Source organism: Fundulus heteroclitus, chromosome 20, assembly GCF_011125445.2.
Source record: "Fundulus heteroclitus isolate FHET01 chromosome 20, MU-UCD_Fhet_4.1, whole genome shotgun sequence".
NCBI classification, from domain to species: Eukaryota; Metazoa; Chordata; class Actinopteri; order Cyprinodontiformes; family Fundulidae; genus Fundulus; species Fundulus heteroclitus.
Window position 1 is genome coordinate 36,118,233 of NC_046380.1, and position 10,716 is coordinate 36,128,948.

Below are 10,716 nucleotides of genomic sequence, written 5' to 3' on the forward strand. Positions count from 1 at the left end.
CCCCTTTCTCTTCTACTGTACAACTTTAAATTTAGCTTTTTTTCGCACATTTCCCCACTATGGGACAGTAAAGGTATTTCTATTCTATTGAACAAAGGTAACAATAGATTGAAAAAAGGCAGTATTTATTATGCCTGAATTTTAATTAGCTGTTTACCTTTTTGATTAATGTGTAATTATTTTTATTGTCTATTTGTGGACTTTAAAAAAAAACAAAGAGTTTAACTTCGCCTTGAAATACACTAGAAGGGTTCTGTTTGATAACGAATTATGCTTTGTAATCTAAAAAAAATCCAGACTGTAATATGCAGTGAAATTTTATGCATTTTTTTTGTTTCTGACTATTCACTACAGAGGCAGCTGATGTATTGGAAACAGCTGCACTTTTAACATCTTGATCCTAGAACTTTTTAGCTGCCGATTTATCCTTGTTATTAAAAAAAAAAAAAGAAGAAAGAATTGCATCATTTGCTAACTTGCATTCTTCTTTTATTTATATTACTCATAAAATACACTTAAGTAATTATGTAGCCGATTAATCGTCAGAATAATCCTGGAGTGAACAGAGCTGTACGAGACGTTCAAAGCTTGGGATATTGTTTTTTTAACCCGGCCTGGCTTTAAACTTCTCCACAACCTCCGCCTGACCTCTCCGCTGGTCTCCTTGGTCCTCAAGGTGCCGTATGTTCATCGTCGTCGTCCAGCAAACCTCGTAGACCTTTACAGAATCGCTACGTTTATGCTGAGATGAAATTACACACAGGCAGACTCTTCTAATCTGATCACTTCTAAAAGGAAATTCATTGTGTAGATTTTCATTTTGGCCAATCGGAGTAAAAGAATGCGCACCACACCTCTCAGATCTTTCTTTGCACAACAAACTTAAAACCATGTTTCAGGGAAGATGCGCCAATTCTACGTTTGTATCGCATAAAACGCGGCAAAAAAAATCTAATAAATAAAGGCTTATGACAATATCTGAGGCTCAGGTGCATAAACGGTATAGCAGAGTGACTGTACACGTTCTCAGCAGAAGACAATGGTTTTTGTCAACTGTACTTGAACTTATTTTCCACTCTGACGAGCAGCACCAGCTTGCCAACATACGGGCTGAGAGGCTGTAAACGTAGCAGTCGATATCAATTAGGGAAACTTTGCCAAATCTTTATCATTCGCTAAAAAAACTGAACGTGTCGGGGATATTGTAGATGGAGTTAAGAAAGGGTTCAAACAGTTCTTCCAGACGAACACAATCCGGGTTTTTTTTTTCTTCTTCTGTCCCTGCTCACCAGGCTCTTTTTCTTTAAATTAAATAGCAGACAGAGAGAGCATCTGGTAGTAGTTATCTCACAAACCAAACTCTTTTTTTTTTTTTTTTTTTTTTCAGCCCTGCTGTCGCTCCCCAGAGCATTTTCTTATATAAAAAAAAAAGGGCCTCCTAAGCAAAACACAAACAAGGCTTTGCTAACGTTTTACAATACTACCAACACTAGGACACGGGGTCCGCCCCCACCCCCCCCCACTGGCTTGTTCAGGTGAACCCGGTTTACGAGCATTCTTCAGGATGGGGGGAAGCAAAGTTAAAGGGGGAGTTGAAGTTAAAGAGGAAGGGCAGAAAAGGGAGGGGAGGGGGGGGGACAATGATGTTGACACTCCCTTTCCTAATAAACCGTTTCCCTTGTCCAATCGATGAGGACTCCAGCAAGAAGTGTTCCAACTCCTTGCTGGTTATAAACTGGAATTGGCTGCGGTGATTGCTTCAGGCTGCCTGTTTGGCTTTTAGAGGCGAGCGCGGGCTCACATGTGGCTCGGCCGGCCGAGCGCTTTATATCCCGACGGTTGAAGAAGAGGTTACCAGGCAGGAACGAGATGTCACTTCAAAACACAGTCGAAAGTGCAAACTACCCCGCTTAACTTGGGCCTGACCAAGCCGTGGCTCTGGTTTCAGCTGCCTTCCTTTCACACTCCTACACCCTCTTGTTTTGGGCCACGCAGCTAAATAGCTCAGCGGTGAAAACGTGAATGTCTTGTTGAGCAGCAACTTTCTATATTTAGCCCCAGAGAGGAAGGCGGACAAAGCCAACCTACCTGTTGAGCTTCACTCCACGCCGACAGGCCAGCAAGCAGTATGCTCCCTTTTAACAAACAAAACAAGTGACCTTTACATGAGCTGGCTAAATACAGCGTTTTATATCGATGTATGCCGACTCCAAGAAACAGCGTGAGGCTAATCTGCACTTGATTAAAGGAAATAATTCAACCAACAACGTAAAGACAGTGATTTCCTAAAGAACCTTATTTACTGAGCAGAAACTGCTTCCCTGGACTAGCACTACACTGCCATTACAAGTTCCTGACAGCAGCATCAAGACCAGGGAGTCATATTTCAACGCGGGGAAACAATCGGGCTGTCCTTTCAGCTCCCTGACATCAGGAGTACTCTCGCAGCCACCGCTCAGACACTCAAAACTAAAGTTATCGTTTCTGTTGCACGGTTCCTCTTAGGTCACGCCGAGACTCTGATGAAGACGAAGCATCCAAAGAATGTGATCTATTCAGAAAGCGCAGACAAAAAAAAAAAAAAAAAAAAAAAAAAGAAAGCCACTTGACAAAGACTGGGCAGTCATCAAGAAGGCATGCAAAAGACTAGCTCCTCACCCATTCTTCAACTTTCAAGTGATGAAGCCACGCTCATATGTTTACATTTAGGAAGAGAGAGGCTGTGCTATAGCTAAACAAGTAATGAAAATGTTGGAAAACATCAGCGTGCCTTCTTAAAAAAATTCAAACAAACAATCTTTGTGTAGGATTGGAAAGGATGAAATTGGTTAGAGTTATAAAGAAACAGAAATCTTGTGATTCATCGTGATGATAACATACTCTGTGAGAAAGTCCCAATAAGAAACTGTTTAAGGGGTGTTAGGTGCAGGGTTTCCCCCCCACTGTAGTATATGGCTGGTGGGCCGCCAGGCTTTACTTGATGAAATGCTGAACACTGCTAAATGCCAAGCTAGCATGAGCTAGCTTAGCGCCCCACCCCCGACTTAAACTTCACACTCAAATAATTTTTGAGTTTTCGTTTTCTTTTTTACCATTTTAAGTTTCTCTCTAACTTTACATTAGATTCGCTTTTTTCCATTACTGATTTAATGTGTAACCATCTTTTAGATTTTTTAGATTACCTTATTACAATAACATACACGTTCATGTTCCTCCTAGCTTGCAGGTACATGCTACATTAGCTAAGCTAATCTGGCTAGTGCCACAGTAAATATCACTGATAATCCTCTCAGTATAGTGTAATCATTGTGTATGTATATATAAACTCGGGGCTAGAACCCAGGACATTGCTGTGAGGCAACGGTTAAACCACTAAGCCATCATGAAGCCGGTAACAATCATCAACACTGATAACTGGGACATTTCTGATGCCATTCTGAAGCGTGCCAATGCAGCCAATGCTCAAAATGACAATAGACAATAAAAAAAAAAAAAAAAAAAAAAAAAAAAAAAAAAAAAAATGACAATAGACCGTAGGGAACTACGCAGGCAGAGCGAGGGTTTACCATGTGGAGCTTTAGCATAGCGTAGCTAACCACAGCATGCTAAATCATGAACAGAAGCAGATTCTTTCTGTTTTCTGATGGCTGATCCTCGTGGTCGATGTTTCTAAGCCGGACTGACTGACGATCAGCGCTCAACTCTTCCGTTTGTAGTCCTTTGGATTTTCAGATGTTTGGTATGTAGTGAAAACTAAGCTGAACCTTCTGCACGGTTGGAACATCCTTTCACCCAACATGAAATACCCATTGCAAGCTTTGGAAAAATAAAATAAATACTTCTCAGTAGTCAAATTTACTCAGCTGTTTCTGAAACGATTCTACCTACCAACATGGCCGTTAGCGACAGGATATGCAACGTCACATGAGGACTAAGCAATTTCCCCCCATCCACAGTCAAAGAACATGCAGAAATCATTTCTGACCTGCCAATGAAAATCAGGAAGCCTCGGTTTGCTTTGTTCCTCTGTTGAAACCAGCGATATTCGATTCGTCTCAAAGGCCAGATCTCAGATGATGAAATAATATGCTAACTATTAGCAACCCAAGCAGAGAAAGCATTTTGTCTCTGTTTTATGTAATGGAACACCAAAGTAACACGTTCACAAGAAGAGACTGTGCAGCTCTACATATGCTGACGGACTAATGAGACACAAACTGTCAGAAGTGCTAATGAATAGTTTATATGAGCATCCTTCGCCATTTAATTAGAGCTACTGTCCTCTCACTAGGAAACAAAACTGGTGCCAGTTCTATGCCGGTATGATTAGTTGACAAATGATTGGCTCATTTAAAAATGCACCCCCCTCATGAGAAATGTATATAATTTCAAATTTCTTCAGACGACATGTTTTTTGTTTCTTGTGCCACAGAAGCATCAAATCAGCACCTATCTGAGACACTAAACGCGGACGCAACCGAGCGTTCTAATTAATCCTTCATCATTAGCTGTTTGCAATTTCTGTAAGGTGTTCAAAAATGACACCATGGGAAACACCAGCAGCGGCTAAAAATGAAAGCGTGGCCGCTGCTCATTTTAATAGTCTGAAAGATTTAGGGTAAATTATTCCTTATAGTGTCAAGAGTCACATGAAAAGTGACAAATCCCGTGCATGCGTACAGTTGTGGATGCAAACGAAGTTGGGTTAAAAGTTAGGCCTTTAAATACATGTTTGAGTGATTATCAGGAGATGCTGCATGATTCAAGCAGCGTTTCAAGGTGATCTCCAACAAGTACGGGCAACATCTGTAGGTCTGGATAATGAGCGACAACTACAAACCCCTAAAAAGAAGATGACCAGCAGCTCCTGCTGAAGGTTGTTTTGAGTTGCTGCAGGAAGTCCAGCCTCTGCAGGAGAACCAGCCCAGGTCCCGGGAAAGGGTGGATCCTAGGATCTGGAGGCGATCCACAGCAGACACGGGGTTTGTGAGGATAGAGAGGGGAGTTCTTTGGAAGTCCACCACCAGCTTCACTATCTGACCGGACCTGTGAACCCCCCCCCCCCCTCGATCCACTTCCTGTCGGTACGCAGACGTGCCATTGTCCCGGATCAGACCTACGACAGCGGTGTCCTCTACAGAGTTCAGGAGTTTCACAGTGGAGTATTCAGAAGTCTATATTACTTTGAACGCGTCTCAAAGAAGCATAATGCAGCATTCCCAGTTACTCTGCTTTCCCTATGTCAGCACTCCAAGTTGCTTTATTTCAATTCGGTCACATTATTCCCCATGAATTTCTCAGGGAGATATATATATATATATATATATATATATATATATATATATATATATATATATATATATATATATATATATATATATATATATATATATATATATATATATATATGATTCTGTTCTGAAAAGGAGCACAATATCAGAGGCAGGGTGGGGAAACCCCTCATTAATGAGCCCCCCAGATAGGGTGCCATTCAGGATAACAGGATCCAGTAAAACAAAACCGTCCTGGTTCAGTTTCCCAAGCCGATCTGACCAATGCGATTTTCTCCTCAATAAGTAGCATCAGGCTTATTTTTCTCTCATTGCTGAAACCAAAACTTAAAAAAAAAAAAAAATGCTATTTTCATCGAAGAGGGTCACCATGGGATAATTACACACGCTACTAAAGGCATTTTGGTTCCCCCCCCCCCCAACTCCCTAAGCACCCAGGCTCCAACATTAGGTGCATTTCTAAGCGTACTCTACTGAAAGAAAGGAGCGAGGTGGCAAACTCTCCTACGGAAATACATCCAGCGCAATCATACGTATGTGGGAAGATAGAAAACAGATGACCTCATTATAATGTAACACCTCCAGCATTATGCTAATTGTGTAATCAATCACGTGACATAAGATCAGGATCCGCCAGCACAGAGGGACCTCTCCCAGGCCCATGAGAAAAAAAAAAAAGTGATAAGTTAATGAATTATTGCAAACACAGGGGGATGGCAGACAAAGAGCGGGAGCCGCGGATCGCCGTCACTTCTGCACCCCATCTGCAGTCAAAGAATCCCCCCCGAAAGATTGATTCATTGTTAACGCAGCCTGACACCCTGTGTGAGGGAGAAAGAAAGTGGCAGATAAAGGAGCAGAGAATAGGGGAACAGGGGGCTCCGTTTGCCGAGACAAGGAGCAGAAGCAGCCCATTGGACAGGTTCCCACAGTGAATATTCTTCCATTTAGAAAACCACCACATACCTTCGCTTGAGTAATGGTCTTTTATACGACGCAACCCCCCCCCCCCCCCCCTCTCTCCCCAACCCTAAAGACAGGTAAAGACTCCCGTCAGTGATGTGCCCCACTTCACACCATATAAGCAGTCTATTAAATGACTGTACCAGCAAAAAAACAAAAACAAATCAGGGTGATGGGAGAGAGTCCTTCATGCAAACAGGCGTCAAAATGTAGGTGCCTGCAAGTACCAGCAGGGATGGCCCCAGGCGGAGAGCGCCAACAGCACACCTAAACCACAACCATTTCAGGGGGATGACTAACACCACCTCAACATGAGTGCACTCTCCAAGAATGCCCTCCTACAACCTCAGCCCAGCGCCTTGCTGAGCGCGCCGAGAGCCAACCCAGCCGCTCTGCCCGGGCACCTCGGCCTCTCCGCTTCACATTTTTTAATCAACAATAAAAAGCGGCATCTAATCGTGTGATGGGGCCCCATCATAATCGCGGCCGTCTAATCCGACCGGGAAAAACAAATAAATAACAGATGCGTGGGTCTCCCCCCCGAGCGGCCGCTCTGAACGTGGGCCGGGTCAAGTTTGGCTGCCGGTGAGCGGCGGGCGGGGTAATAACTGCGGGTGACCAGTGAAAACAAGGCGGGTGATCATCACGGCCTCTGGTTACCTTCTCACGTCATCTCTATGTATGCAGACAAGGAAATAGGACGCAAAGAAACAGAAATGCGGAATATTCTGTTTACCCCCCCTCCTTCATTTAACGCTAAATATCAATGGCCAGTCACTGGATGGGATATGACGTTACTGGTTGCAACATTCCCTAAAATAAATAAATAAATAAATAAAAACATTCTTATTAGCTACCGTGGGTATCCCAGCTGCCAAGGTGCACTAAGTACCCTACTTGTTTTTGTTTTTTTAAGATACCAAAATGATTTTAAGTCGTAAACCAACATCCGTGATCAGGGTGAAGTTTATGAATGCAGGGCTAATTACCGTGACGGGTCGTTTAATTGGCTTCCATGTGAAACCATTTGCTCCGGCATAAAACTGTTAAAAACATAACAAAACACAACCGGCTAGCTTTGAAAAGTTCCCCTGCCTTGAGTTAGACCAGGTTTAATTGGTCCACTGGCAGTCAAATGACCAGTTTTCCAATATGGAAAATTAATAATGTGGCTTGTGGTTTAAAAAAAATAAAAAAAATGTTGATGAACTTTGTAAGCAAAAAAATGTTGTAAGCATTCAAGGATTTTGTTATCCATCTATTCTCTCCCCAAGAGTTATTGCTTGAGTACTTAGGTGAGTTGGCAACTGACGTTTCTTTCCGGTTTCCAGAGTTGCTGTGCCATCCCCTCAAATCACTGCTTCCTATTTAAGCATTGCTGGTAAGTTTCCAAAAAAACAAAAACAATTTTCTTTTTTTATATACACACATAAAATCTCCGTAGATTAAAGAAAGCAAAACACAAATGAATGCAATTATCTATTTCCTTACATCACAATGTCAATTTTTTTTTAATTAAAAAACAAACAAACACCTGAGCTGGAGGAGAATCTTTTATAGTTGCCGACTGAAATGGTTTGAAATGGGTTTTAGTTGTCTTTTATTACATATAATGCACGCTTTTCTAGTCAGAGCAAAAGTTGGTGTGCCAGGCAGATCGTCACCATCATTTTAAAATACAGCCATTAAGACAATTCACTTGTTTTTCCCCTACAGTACGTATCTGTAGAAGGGATTAAAGCAGAGCACCCATTTGTGTAATGTCAGATTGTTCCTGTTGGTGTTTCTTCTGGTGAAAGTATTTGTCCCAACGTAACAAACAGCTACAAAACCTCAGTTACATGTTCAATATTCCCTTCAACCAGCGAACAAGGCAGGACTGAATGATCCAAGAGCATTCAGGACGACAACCTTTAAAAAAAATGAAGAAATGGTGGCATTTAAAAAAAAAGAAAGAAAAAAAAGAACAATATTCTGTTTTGGGTCGCAGATTTGCCACACTATTTGAAAAGGCGGTAACATGATCTGGGTATAGGTTTTAAAGTCCTCGCAGGACTCGGAGCCCCTGTGGAGGGAAACAGATGATTCCAGCAGCAGATGAACTACAACTGGTCCCTCTCAGGGCACACTGGCTCCTCAAAGCTACCCGGGCTGTGTGGCGTTCAATGAATGGGCTCACCTAAAAAATATCTGAATACAAAAACGGAGTAAAGAACGCTTTTTTTAAGCACGTATTAGCAGATTTATTTTCTCTCTTTTTTCTCTCTTTTTTTTTTTTTTTTTTTTTTGCTGTGTTGAGTAGAAGGAGGAAGACTACGGCACCCCAGCGAATCAAAGTCAATGTCTCGTAAAACTTTGTGGCTAGCGGAAAATGGAAACGGCTATAAACACCCCCAAAAAACCCCAGCAAGAATGACAAACTATCAGCTTCAAGTTCGGTGTTTATTACGGCCCTATTCGCGGCTCCGGACGTCTTAAAAACAAACAAACAAACAAACAACAAAAAAAAATCCCACGACACATTTCCAGTGTCAAGGTGGCTCGCTTGAACGCGGTAGCTTAAAAAACCACAGCCTGCTCGGAAGCGAAGCAGCACCAACTGCTTCTGCAACAACAACAACAGAAAAAAAAGAAAACCCCGTTGAAACACAGCGGTCCCGGTCCACGACTGATCTGCGACCGAACCAAAACCCACTTACTGGAGGAGGAGGTGGCGGGTAGAAAAAAAACTTACCGGCTTCGACGCTTTCATTGACTGCACCAGCTTCTTTAAAGCCTCTACAAACTCTCCGCCATCTTCGGCAATACCGTGTTTGTTTAAATGGGAAACACTCCCAGAGCGGAGGGAGTCAGCTTGTAGAGGGACGCGATGCCTTCTGGGTAATGTAGTTGGGCCTCCTTTGCAGCTCAATCAAACTGTTCTGGAAAAGAACTACACGCACTCTGACGCCCTTAGGTAATATGACCACTAGCCTTCAAATTATATTTATAGACACAGAAGCACTTATTTAAATTTATTTCCCACATTGTATTACATTATTGCGGCATGTATTGTTTGTTAGATGACACACATTTACTGAAAAAAGCTTTGTGAAAACACTTGTTTTAAATATTTATCAGACCCCTAAAGGCCTTTTGGAACTTATTCTAGGCTGGGCAGCGGTCACACAAACATTGCGTAGAAACCTAAACTTATTTTATTGGGATTTCATGTGGCAGAGTGGAAGGTAAACAATATTTTTTTTTTTTCAAAAAGTTTTTTAATAAAAATCAGAGTCGTTTATGAGGCACCCACTTTCCTCTGACACCCCTAAATAAAATCAAGTGCCACAGACGGACTTCACAGTCTATCCTGTTAGTAAATGGTGTTCGTGTGTTTTTGCAGCGCAGCCTCAGTAAAACCGCACCCATTCTGTGAAGGCCTCGAAGGTGACACCGGTAAAGAAGCAGCATCATGTAGACCGAAAAAAAACACAATAGAAAGGTTTGATGTTGTCTCAATGTTTATTAGACAAAAAAAAAAAAAAAAACTACTGAGGCATGACCATCCACAAACTGATAGGCTGGGCAAAGAGACCGCTCATCAGAGAGGCAAGAGCCCTCTGAAGACTGCAGGGATCCACAGCTCAGGTAGGAGAAAGGCCGCCAGACTAAAATGCTTCCAGATTAAACTTCCTCATAACATTCTGCAGTATCTAAGTGAGGTACTGCAATATGGCAGCCAAAACAGGGGCCTGCATGAGATAATGAGAGGTCTGTGCAGGATGTGCTAGCTGCTGCAGGAACAGGACTCTGAAGGCTAAGTCTGTCATATATGTCCTATTTATTTTTATTTTTTGGTGATTTTTTTTTTCCTATTTTGTCTTAATTATATATATATTTAATGATTTTTCACACTGTTTCAGATAGCAGAGATATGCTGTCTGGTTTTGTTCCGCTTTTATCACACAATTTAATGTCAATAACCTGATTCCATTCGGCAACAGACCTACAAAATTCACACCAGGACTTTTACCTCTTGTCATTAAACAGAATGATCCACTTAGGCTATCACTCACATGCATTGGCGCTATATGCGGCTCCACAGAAAACACATTTCTGCAGCCATTAAATTAAATAGTTGGTTAGCAACATATAATTTTGGAGTCGGCTCAGAGGACACAAGCAACCTCCTTAGAGGTGATCTGTCAAGCAGGCCAGTTTGCAACTGTTAAATAAGTGTGGAGGGAGTGAAGGCCAAGGTTGGCTTGAGAGCAACAGGGCAAGTGTGAGGTTAAAGGGCTTGAGGGGGCTGGGGGGTTGAACAGATGAATGCTTTTTACTTGCCGGGGGGGGGGGAAATTCTGTCTGCCGTTTCGCTGTAAAAAAAAATAAAAAAAGAGGTTAAACATGTTACATTGTGAATATACGACGATTAAATTTGCTGATCAACGTCAAAACGGAAGTGGAGTTGATGACAACG

The 10,716-nt window shown here is 42.1% G+C and overlaps 1 protein-coding gene across 3 annotated transcripts in view; it reads right to left on the reverse strand.

Moving 5' to 3' along the window:
* ncoa3 (nuclear receptor coactivator 3) overlaps positions 1–9,090 on the reverse strand; it is a 43,921-nt gene extending 34,831 nt beyond the window's left edge. For all 3 annotated transcript variants that reach the window (XM_021313985.2, XM_012858324.3, XM_021313966.2), the window contains exon 1: positions 8,989–9,090. The gene's annotated coding sequence lies outside the window, so the exon portion shown is untranslated. The remainder of the gene's footprint in view (positions 1–8,988) is intronic.
* Between the last annotated feature and the right edge of the window lie 1,626 nt (positions 9,091–10,716).